Consider the following 10,061-nt stretch of genomic DNA (forward strand, 5'->3'; position numbering starts at 1 on the left):
TTGTGTAGAGGATGACAGTGTATGTCCACTGGTGAATGTAGTGTTCATGATATCTGTCTCCTCCCAGCCCCAAAAGTACAACAATGAATATTCAGCTTTCAGGGATCATTGTCTCTCTTAATCTTTTCTCTTCTCAGTTTTGCTATGGTCATGAGGGCAGCCTACAAGCCCATTTTCTACTAAAAGTACAGTTACAGATTTTAAATGTTAAAAGGGGGTGTTTTTTCTATTACATACACTTGTATCTCAGAATTTTCCTTGTCTTAGTTCCTTATCATATCTCAAAGTGTAAATGTGAAATATCTAAAATACATAGGATCAAATAATTGCTATTGTTATGCTCAGAAAGTGTTTTTTTTTTTTTAAAAAAAGCTTTTTGTCTTTGTTACAACTTTCCTATCAAACTTGGCTACATTTTGGTGTGTGTGGAAATAATATTATGAATAAAAGACAGGTAGGCTAAATTGGTTTTTAACAGAATTTAATGACTCATTTATAGAATCTGAATTTTTAGACTTAGTGAAAAGAATCATGCAAACTTTCATCAGTTGATGTTCTCTGTCTGAAATCAAATGTTTCTGTTATACTCCTAATACCTAGAAACATTTAAAGAAACTTCCTTTAAATAGGCCTAATAATACAGACTATTTCTACATGATAAAAGAGTGACAGACTATTTCTACGTAATAGAAGAGCTTCCAAATGTCTCTAAAGTAATTATCTATTGTTACTTCATGTGAAGTTGTATGGATGATGAAAACATATACATATAGTTCACTTCTCATTCAAGTAATTTATAATTATGTCACTACAAGATAAGAAATATTAACATTGTGGTGCCTATTTTATGTACAGAATTGTGCTTACAAAAATTCTCTAAATGTATAATACACATGTATATTTATATATCTATATTTGTATATTTACACATTGATTATACTCAATATAATGTTGTATTTTACAACATCCTTAACTACAATTGGAAATATGATTTGTAAAGCTGAATACCATTCTGATTGATAAAAACACCATAATTTTAAACATAAGATGAATTGTGTCCCCCCAAAAAAATTATATGTTGAAATCCTAATTCTAGTACCTCAAGTTGTCACTTTATTTGGAAATAGGACTTTGGGGATGTAACTAGTTAAGATGAAGTCATACTAGGGTAGAGTGGGCCAATAACCCAATATGATTGGATTCTTTATGAAAAGAATATTACATGATAAGACAGATACGCATTCACACTGAGAGAACATAAGATTAGAGTTATGTTGTCACAAGCCAAGGGACTACCAGAAGCTTTCAGAGAGGCCTGAAACAAGTACTTCTGTGGCTAAGTCAGAGGAAATGCTCTGCTGACACTTTGACTTAGATTTCTGGCCTGTAGAACTTTGTGACAATAAATTTCTGTTGTTTAGGTCACTCTGTGGTACTTTGTTATACCAGCCACAGCAAACTAATATGTCTCTATTTTTTCAACTTACTTGCTTTTGGAAGTGACAATAAATGTTACTTACCAAAAGGGTCATTCACCTCTCCAATTATTTTATTTTACAAAATAAACTTTATTAAAGCATAATTTACATTGAAAAAAGAAAAATGGCACAGGGAAGTCTGAGCTATATGAGATATGCAAAATTTATCAGGCCCCAAAAGACATGACTATGGGACTTTAGTCATTCCAGGTGCACTCATGACTGGGATGGGGGAAATTGTTTAAAGACATTTGGTTCCTGACTCACCCATTGTCTACATGTTCCTGGAATTTGTGATAGAAAGAACATTGTATAGCCAATCAATACCTCATGCTATTTTAATATAAATTCTTGGTAAAACAACTTAGGAACTGCCTATTTCTTTAAAAGCCCACTTGTAATTATTGCCAATCAGGGCATATATTCAGGGCAACTTGAATCTATGCTTCTAGTTTGTAGTTCTCAAACTTGGCTGAAATCAACTCTCTACTTATGTTAGTATTAATTTTTGCCTCATTTTTTTCCCTTTAGGTTGATGTATCTGGTACAGTCTACATGTTTCAAAGTTGCTCTCCTAGATCATCCAGTGTTTCTGTCTGAAAGAGATGCTTAATGGCAGACTGAAGCCATTGCCTTCTTTGTTTTTCAGAAGTCCCATTAGGTGTTATGGGTAAGTTCTACTGAAATATGGACTTTATCCCACACTTTGATGGAAAGTCTAGACTTTATTTGGGCTGTTCTTTCAAACCACTTCTTTCTAGGATAGAGACTTTTTTTTAATGTTTTCCCTGTGGGCAGATTTGGAAATACAGTAAAAAACAAAACAAAACAAAAACTGCCTTTTTTCTGCCTCTATCTCACAGCAGGTGGTTCATGTCAAAGTTTTTCTGCTTTTGCCTCAGGACTGGAGGTTGGGGTTAAGGTCAGGCAAAGAGCTCTCCATAGAAATTTTGCTTTTTTCACCTGTCTCACGACAGAAGGTTTGGATGAAGAGATTGGCAGTTTGGCAACAGTGGTCTTGTTTTAAATAGCATGCTTTAAAAATTGCAGCTGCTTTCTACTGTTTAAAATTTAGACTTGGTTTTATATTTGTCATCAACTAATTAAATACCAGTTGGTTTTATGTATAACAGTTATTGGGTATTCACTTTTAAGTATCTAGGAAAGGAGACTCAGCTAACCCAGGATGGTCATATGCAGCAATGACCAAAATGGGGGCCCTTTGAAATGCCTAAAATAATGTACTAATGTGCGGAACTGAAAAAAGCTACTCTTGGAACAAGATAAATTGAATGGGAGAACTACTTCATGTTTGTTCTGGATGAAATAAGAGATTTGAAAAGAATTGTTTGAAGAACTCTATTGTTGGCTGGGCGCGGTGGCTCACACCTATAATCCCAGCACTTTGGAAGGCCCAGGCAGGTGGATAACAAGGTCAAGAGATTGAGACCATCCTGGTCAACATGATGAAAACCCGTCTCTACTAAAAATACAAAAAAATTAGCTGGGCATGCCTGTAGTCCCAGCTACTCGGGAGGCTGAGGCAGGAGAATTGCTTGAACCTAGGAGGCGGAGGTTGTAGTGAGCTGAGATTGCGCCATTGCACTCCAGCCTGGGTAATAAGAGCAAAACTCCATCTCAAAAAAAAAAAAAAAAAAAACTCTATTGCCATAAATTAGTTTAATTGAAAGCTTATGTTCAAGGCCAGGAACAGTGGCTCACACCTATAATTCCAACTCCTTGGGAGGTCATGGTGGGAGGTTCACTTGAGCCCAGGAGTGAACATCAGACTAGATAACATAGTGAGACCTTATCTCTACAAAAAGATTAAAAACAAAAACAAAGACTAATCAGGCATGCTGGCATGAAACTGTAGTCCCAGTTACTTGGGAGGCCAAGGCAGGAGGATCACTTTAGCCTGGAAGATCAAGGCTGCAATGATCTTTAATTACATCACTGCACTCCAGCCTGAGCAACATAACGAGACACTGTCTCTTAAAAAAAAAAAATCGGATATTCAGGGTATATTTTTTTGGGAGAGAAAAAAAGCTATTCTGCTTTTTTCTCTTGGATCATATTTCTGTGGAATTTTTTCAGTCAACTAAAGCCTTTTAAAAATGTTTAATACCTCTGTTTACTTACTATCTTGTTGGCATAACTGTGCCAAGAAAAATGTAAAACTTCTTTGGCCATTTATAAAGCATGAAATCCCCTCAAATTGGCTTCTCTATGTATACTTCCATGTTTTCCACTTACGCTTTTCTGTCCCTTTGCCATTTTTGATAACACATGAAGATATCTAAAGGAGACTTCAAGTGACTCAGACTTTATGTTGAGTAAAGTGAAACATCCAGGGTCTTCTGTTTTCCTTATAGAGTTCAGTCATGGGCAGGCTTCTCTCTAGTCGAAAGCTTTGCTCTCTTTTTCACTGAGTTACCTGAACTCTTTTGCTTTCAGGGTATCAGGATCTACTTCATACTCTGAGAGAGAAGTTGACGTTTCTATGTGTGCAGTGGCTAAAAAGTCACTGGCAAAAGTTTCACCTTCAGAAATTGCTGACAGCAGTTGTAGTGAATGGGTATTACTGCAGAGGGATGCTTGTTTCTTTGTAGATTTCCATAAGAAAGGCACATTTTGAAGACTTGAAGGCTATGGAAACACTCACCACCAAGAACTAATACTCCTGCAGGAGATAGGTTGATCACAGAGTGGGTTGATGGGTGTTGGGTCACCCATGAGCCTTGGGGAATGTCTTCATAGTAAGGTGCACTATGGGAGCATTTTTGGCCTCTTACAGTGTTTCCCTTTTTTGAGGGATCTGGAATTCAGTGTAAAAGTAAGATCCTTGATTTTTAAAAATCTAGATGCTCTGCCTTAGTGCTGTGCCTGCTTTTTAAACATGTTTAAATCTTAGGCCCTGAAAACTGGAAATGCTTTCTTTGTCCTACTCTTTAAAGGGCTCAATGCTGAGGTCAGTAATCAAATTTAGAAACAAGCTAAGCAGAAAAGACCACCTATTAAACTGAATCCATCTCCAAACTATAACTTTTTAATATTTAGATGGCTGCTATGTGTTAAAATGAATGCTCTGAATGAAGAGACGCCCCTCAAACCGGCTTTGTATGAGCTACATGGCTGTTTATTCACGCGGGTTTGGACACGCTGAGTCTGAAAAGAGAGTCAGTGGAGGGCGGTGGATAGGACTTGGTTTTATAGGTTTGGGGTAGGCAGTGGAAAGTTACAGAAGTTACAGTTCAGTTGGTTTTCTGCAAGCTGGGAGGGGTTCATAGGTTTGCAAGCTGGGAGGGGGTCATAGGGTCTGGAGTCACGAGGTTGACCAAGGTTGGTTACAAAGTCCAATGGCCTTATCAGTTGAGGCCGGAATAAGAATAATAGAAGAATGTCTCAAGTTAGTTACGCGCCAAAGTTTTTTTTTTTTTTTTAGACGGAGTTTCACTCTTGTTACCCAGGCTGGAGTGCAATGGCGCGATCTCGGCTCACCGCAACCTCCGCCTCCTGGGTTCAGGCAATTCTCCTGCCTCAGCCTCCTGAGTACTGGGATTACAGGCACATGCCACCTTACCCAGCTAATTTTTTATATTTTTAGTAGAGACGGGGTTTCACCATGTTGACCAGGATGGTCTCGATCTCTTGACCTCGTGATCCACCCGCCTCGGCCTCCCAAAGTGCTGGTATTACAAGCTTGAGCCACTGCGCCAATCATTCTTCTGCTTTTCATGGTCTTCCAGTTAGTTCAGGTTTTCTAATTCCTGGAGGCCATCCAGAGGTGTACATGTGGGTCATGGGGGTCACCATAGCATCCATGGCTCCCTCAGTCAACCTAAAAGACTTTACACTTTGAACCTTTTTGAAAGAAATTTACATCTATAAAAAAATTCTTATTAGTCAGGGCATCTCCCTCTTTGCATCAAAACTACTAGAAAATTTTATAATGGAGAAGGTATGGCCTTAAATTGTTCAAGGCAATTTAAAATACCTTACCATTGTTCAACATAATTATCCTAGCAAATTTGTCTTGATTAGGTGTTTACTGATGCCCTTCTTTGCCTCAGCAAATAATAGTGTTTATATGTAAGTTCTGTGCTTTTGGGATATAAATTTTTACCTGAGTCATGTCTTTGAAAGTACAAATATGAGATTGTCTAGCTAATAATTTTCTATGGCACTTGAACAGCTAATCAAGGGATCAATAGTCTCAAAGTGGGAAAAATGTATTTGAAAATTGAAAAATGAAGGACCTTATAAAGCTATTAGGCCTGCTTGTATCTGTCTGTCCATATGTATATCTATATGTTTCATGTGTATGTAATATTTCACTACTAAAATTATATAAAAGCACTTTGATTGACTTAAAAAAGTAAGTATCTGAAATTAAACATTTTATCAGAATAACAGAAACTAACTAAAATGTCTTTTAGTTCACATGACTTAGGTATATCTTTGACTGATACGACTAATTTAATATTATCAGTTTAATAAAAATAACTGTCTTCTGAGTTATCAACACAAAAGGCATGTATTTAATTTTAAGGTTTATGCTTTTATGATACTTGCCTAATATAGAGTAACATAAAAATGGATGGTAGAAAATGTAACTTGAAATGATTGCTAGAATTGTCTAATGTCTCCTGAAATTTTCTAAACATAATTTTTAAGAAAAACATAAATAAATGTAAATGGAATAAATAATTATAATTTTGCTTGATAATGCATTTGTCAGAGGAATTTGAACCAGAGTGACTCTGTCTTGAACAGGGCTAGATAAAATAAGCCTGAGACCTACTGGGCTGCATTCCCAGAAGTTTAGGCATTCTTGTTTACGGGGTGAGATAGGAGGTCAGCAAAAGATGCAGGTCATAGAGACCTTGCTGATAAAAGAGTTTGCAGTAAAGAAGCCGGCAAAAACCCACCAAAACCAAGATGGCCAGGAAAGTGAACTCTGGTCATCTGCACTGCTCATTATATGCTACTTATAATGCATTAGCATGGTAAAACACACTCCCACCAGCATCATGACAGTTTATAAATGCCATGGCAAGGTCAGAACATTAGCCTATATGGTCTAAAAATGGGAGGAACCCTCGGTTCTAGGAATTACCCACCCTTTTTCTAGAAAACTCATCAAGAATCCACCCCTTGTTAAGCATATAATCAAGAAGTAACTGTAAGTGTAATTAATCAGTTGAGTAGCCCATGCTGCTGCTCTGCCTATGGAGTAGCCATTCTGTCATTTCTTTACTTTCTTAATAAACTGCTTTCACCTTACTTTATGGACTCACCCCAAATTCTTTCTTGCATGAGGTCCAAGAACCCTCTCTTGGGGTCTGGATCGGGATCCTTTCCGGTAACCTGCTTACTTTAAAAGGATTTTCAAATCCTTTTGATAATTTTTCCCTTAGGGATTTTGCTAAGCTAAGTTAAATTATAAATGTTCATTGAATACCTAAATCATCTACAGATAAGATATAATGCTAAGACATTAATGACTAATTACGAGTTGAAGCTTATATATTTTTGGCTTCTTATTTCAGAGAAACAAATATATTTAACCCTTTTAATAAATATGTTCTATTCCACATTAAAAAATTGTTCCATTAAGACAACTATGTTTCTAAATATCATGAAATGTGTATTCATAAATTGTTAGTATGTAACTAACAGTTAAAAATTACCTACTGGGGTTACTACAGGTTAAAATTCTGAGTGGTATATAATAATTAAAACTTGATATGAGAAGGAAAATGAAGCTGGGTGTGGTGGCTCATGTCTGTAATCCCAGCACTTTGGGAGACTGAGGTGGGTGGATCATGAGGTCAGAAGTTTGAGACCAGTCTGACCAATAAGGAGAAGCCCCCATCTCTACTAAAAGTACAAAAATTAGGTGTGGTGGTGCATGCCTGTAGTTCCAGCTACTGAGAAGGCTGAGGCAGAAGAATCACTTGAACCTGGAAGGCAGAGATTGCAGTGATATGAGGTAGTGCCACTGTACTCCAGCCTGGGCAATGGAGTTGGACTCTGTCTAAAAAAAAAGGAAGGGAAATAAATCTACATACAGAATGTACAAGAAAAGGGAATATGAGAATGTAGTTTTTGCAAAGGAAAAGCAATATTTATGTTATTTGGAAGTTTTTAAGTTTAATGGATAAAAAAAGGATACAATGAGATAGATAAATTGAAAGGCTATAGAGAAGTTGAAATAAAAGAGAATTTTAAAACCTGTAAAAGGGTATAAAAGATTTGTGAAAATCTTGGTATGGTCAAAACTGGATTGAATGAATCTGTTTATTAGGTTTTATTAAAATTAGATTTAGCTCAGACCGGGATCCCTGGAAAATGGAGAAGCTGTGCCAATAGAGGGGGGCCAAAAACTCCCATTCTAGAATGCTCTGTAATGTTGGGAGACACCTAGGATGTGAGGCCAGGGACTTTCTGGAAGTGTTTTTTCTGGCCCAACCCAACCCCAGGCAGTCCACAGCTGTCTGCAGGGTCTGATGGTGCAGGGGTTTGCACAGAGTTAGAGCCAGAGGAAAGAGGCCCGGCAGCCATGGCAGTGGAAGGAGAAATGAAATGTGTGAAGTTCCTGCTTTCTGTCCTCCTGCTGGCCTTTTGTGCCTGTGCAGTGGGACTGATTGCCGTGGTTGTCTGGCACAGCTTGTCTTCAGTCAGACCATAATCCAGGGGGCTCCTCTGGCTTTCTGTTGCCTGTGGTCATCATCACAGTGGGTGTCTTCCTCTTCCTGGTGGCCTTTGTGGGCCACTGTGGGCCCTGCAAGGAGAATTATTATCTTATGATCACGTTTGCCATCTTCCTGTCTCTTACCATGCTGGTAGATGTGGCTGCAGCCATTGCTTGGCTGTGTGTTTAGAGATCAGATGATGTCAGAGTTTAATAACAACTTCTAGCAGCAGATGCAGAATTACCCAAAAAACAACCACGTGGCTCCAATCCTGGATAGGATGCAGGAAGATTTTAAGTGCTAACTGCACAGATTGGGAGAACATCCCTTCCATGTTTGAGAACCGAATCCATGACTCCTGCAGCATCAATGTCACTAGGGAATATGGGATTAATTTCACTGACAAGGAGATCTATGAGGAAGGCTGTGTGGAGAAGACTGGGGGAAAAAATGTGCTGGTAGTGGCTGTAGCAGCCTTTGGAATAGCTTTTGTCGATGTCTGGAAATTGTCTTTGCCTGCTGCCTCGTGAAGTGTATCAGAAGTGGCTATGGGGGTCTGGTCTCTTCAGCCTCCTCATCTGGGGGAATATAGTAGTCTCCTCCAGAGTTTTCAATTAAGCAGATTATTTTTTCAGACAAAAAATAGATTTAATATTAATAAAACACCAATAAAAAGGTAAACTTTGGTTTTCTCTTTTGAACAAGATTTTCATATAGTATTAGAAAGAGATAATAAAATATTTTGCTTATCCTTTGAATGAACTGCAAAATAAAAAAGAGGAGAGAGTTGTCTTATGCTATCTTTACTAGGTTTCTTGATTGTTTGGGAACTGAGTTTCCCCTCTATCAATAAGTAATGGTCCTTGCTTAATGATATCTAAGAATAATTACTTTGGCTAATGAATGACCATTATTTTGTAGTAATTTATGCTCCTATTTTGATATCAAGTATTCTAAATGTTAATATTTGACATTTACAAGTCAAATTTCAAATTCTAAAATTAAGTCTTTTCCAAAAGGAACCCCTGGAAATTCAGGAAAAATATATTAGGCTTATTTGTTATATTAAAATTATATGGGAAACATTGTCAAATAAGAAATTATATTTAATTTTCTTTGAGTTATAGTTGTATAAATGTGTTATTAATATGTGTTTCAAAATGATGTGGTATTCCAAAATTCTGACGTGTGGTATATTATCAGTCATAATTATGATAATAATGTGAAATTGTTGTATGCCACAGAAATAAGAAAATTTTCATTTAATTGTGTCTTTAACCATGGCTACTCTAAATCTTTTGCTAGCCACAGAAAATTTTTATTTTACTATGATTCTTCTCAGAACACAGTTTATAGTCAGCTAGAGTCCAAAATTTCCTTTTTCTTCAAGAAAATTCATAGAAAGGGATCCTGACAAGTACAATTCAATGCAGGTTTCTCATAACTTTGCAAATCATATAATTAGACTAAGAACAATCTTTCAGAGCTTTAGTACAAAAATGATTTGTCCATAAAGATTGCTAACCCAACATCAATATGAACAATAATTAATTACATGTTAGTGAACTGATAGAAAACTGAAAGGATTTATATGGCTTTTATTTTGAAACAATGTTGATTTTTTTAAAATATTAAGTTTTCTAGGGTCAAGAAAACTTTTTCCTTTGATCTATCTATAGCTAATAGCAATTGGGTAAAGTATACTTTTGTGAAAAAAATCAAACATTTTTCTTTCTCTATGTGTGGTTTATCCAGAATTCAGAACTATTTTTTATTTTATTTTATTTTTATTTTGTAATTTTATGGCAATTTAGTTACCTTTTGTAATAGGACATATTGGATAAACTGATTATTTTATCAGGGCTTTGACTAAAATGTCATAGTT

The 10,061-nt window shown here is 36.5% G+C and overlaps 1 pseudogene; it reads left to right on the plus strand.

Moving 5' to 3' along the window:
* The first annotated feature begins 8,043 nt into the window (after nt 1–8,043).
* Nucleotides 8,044–8,768, plus strand: LOC100413184 (CD63 antigen pseudogene; annotated as a pseudogene).
* The last annotated feature ends 1,293 nt before the right edge of the window (nt 8,769–10,061 follow it).

The sequence above is a fragment of the Callithrix jacchus genome, chromosome X, assembly GCF_049354715.1.
Source record: "Callithrix jacchus isolate 240 chromosome X, calJac240_pri, whole genome shotgun sequence".
Lineage (NCBI taxonomy): Eukaryota > Metazoa > Chordata > Mammalia > Primates > Cebidae > Callithrix > Callithrix jacchus.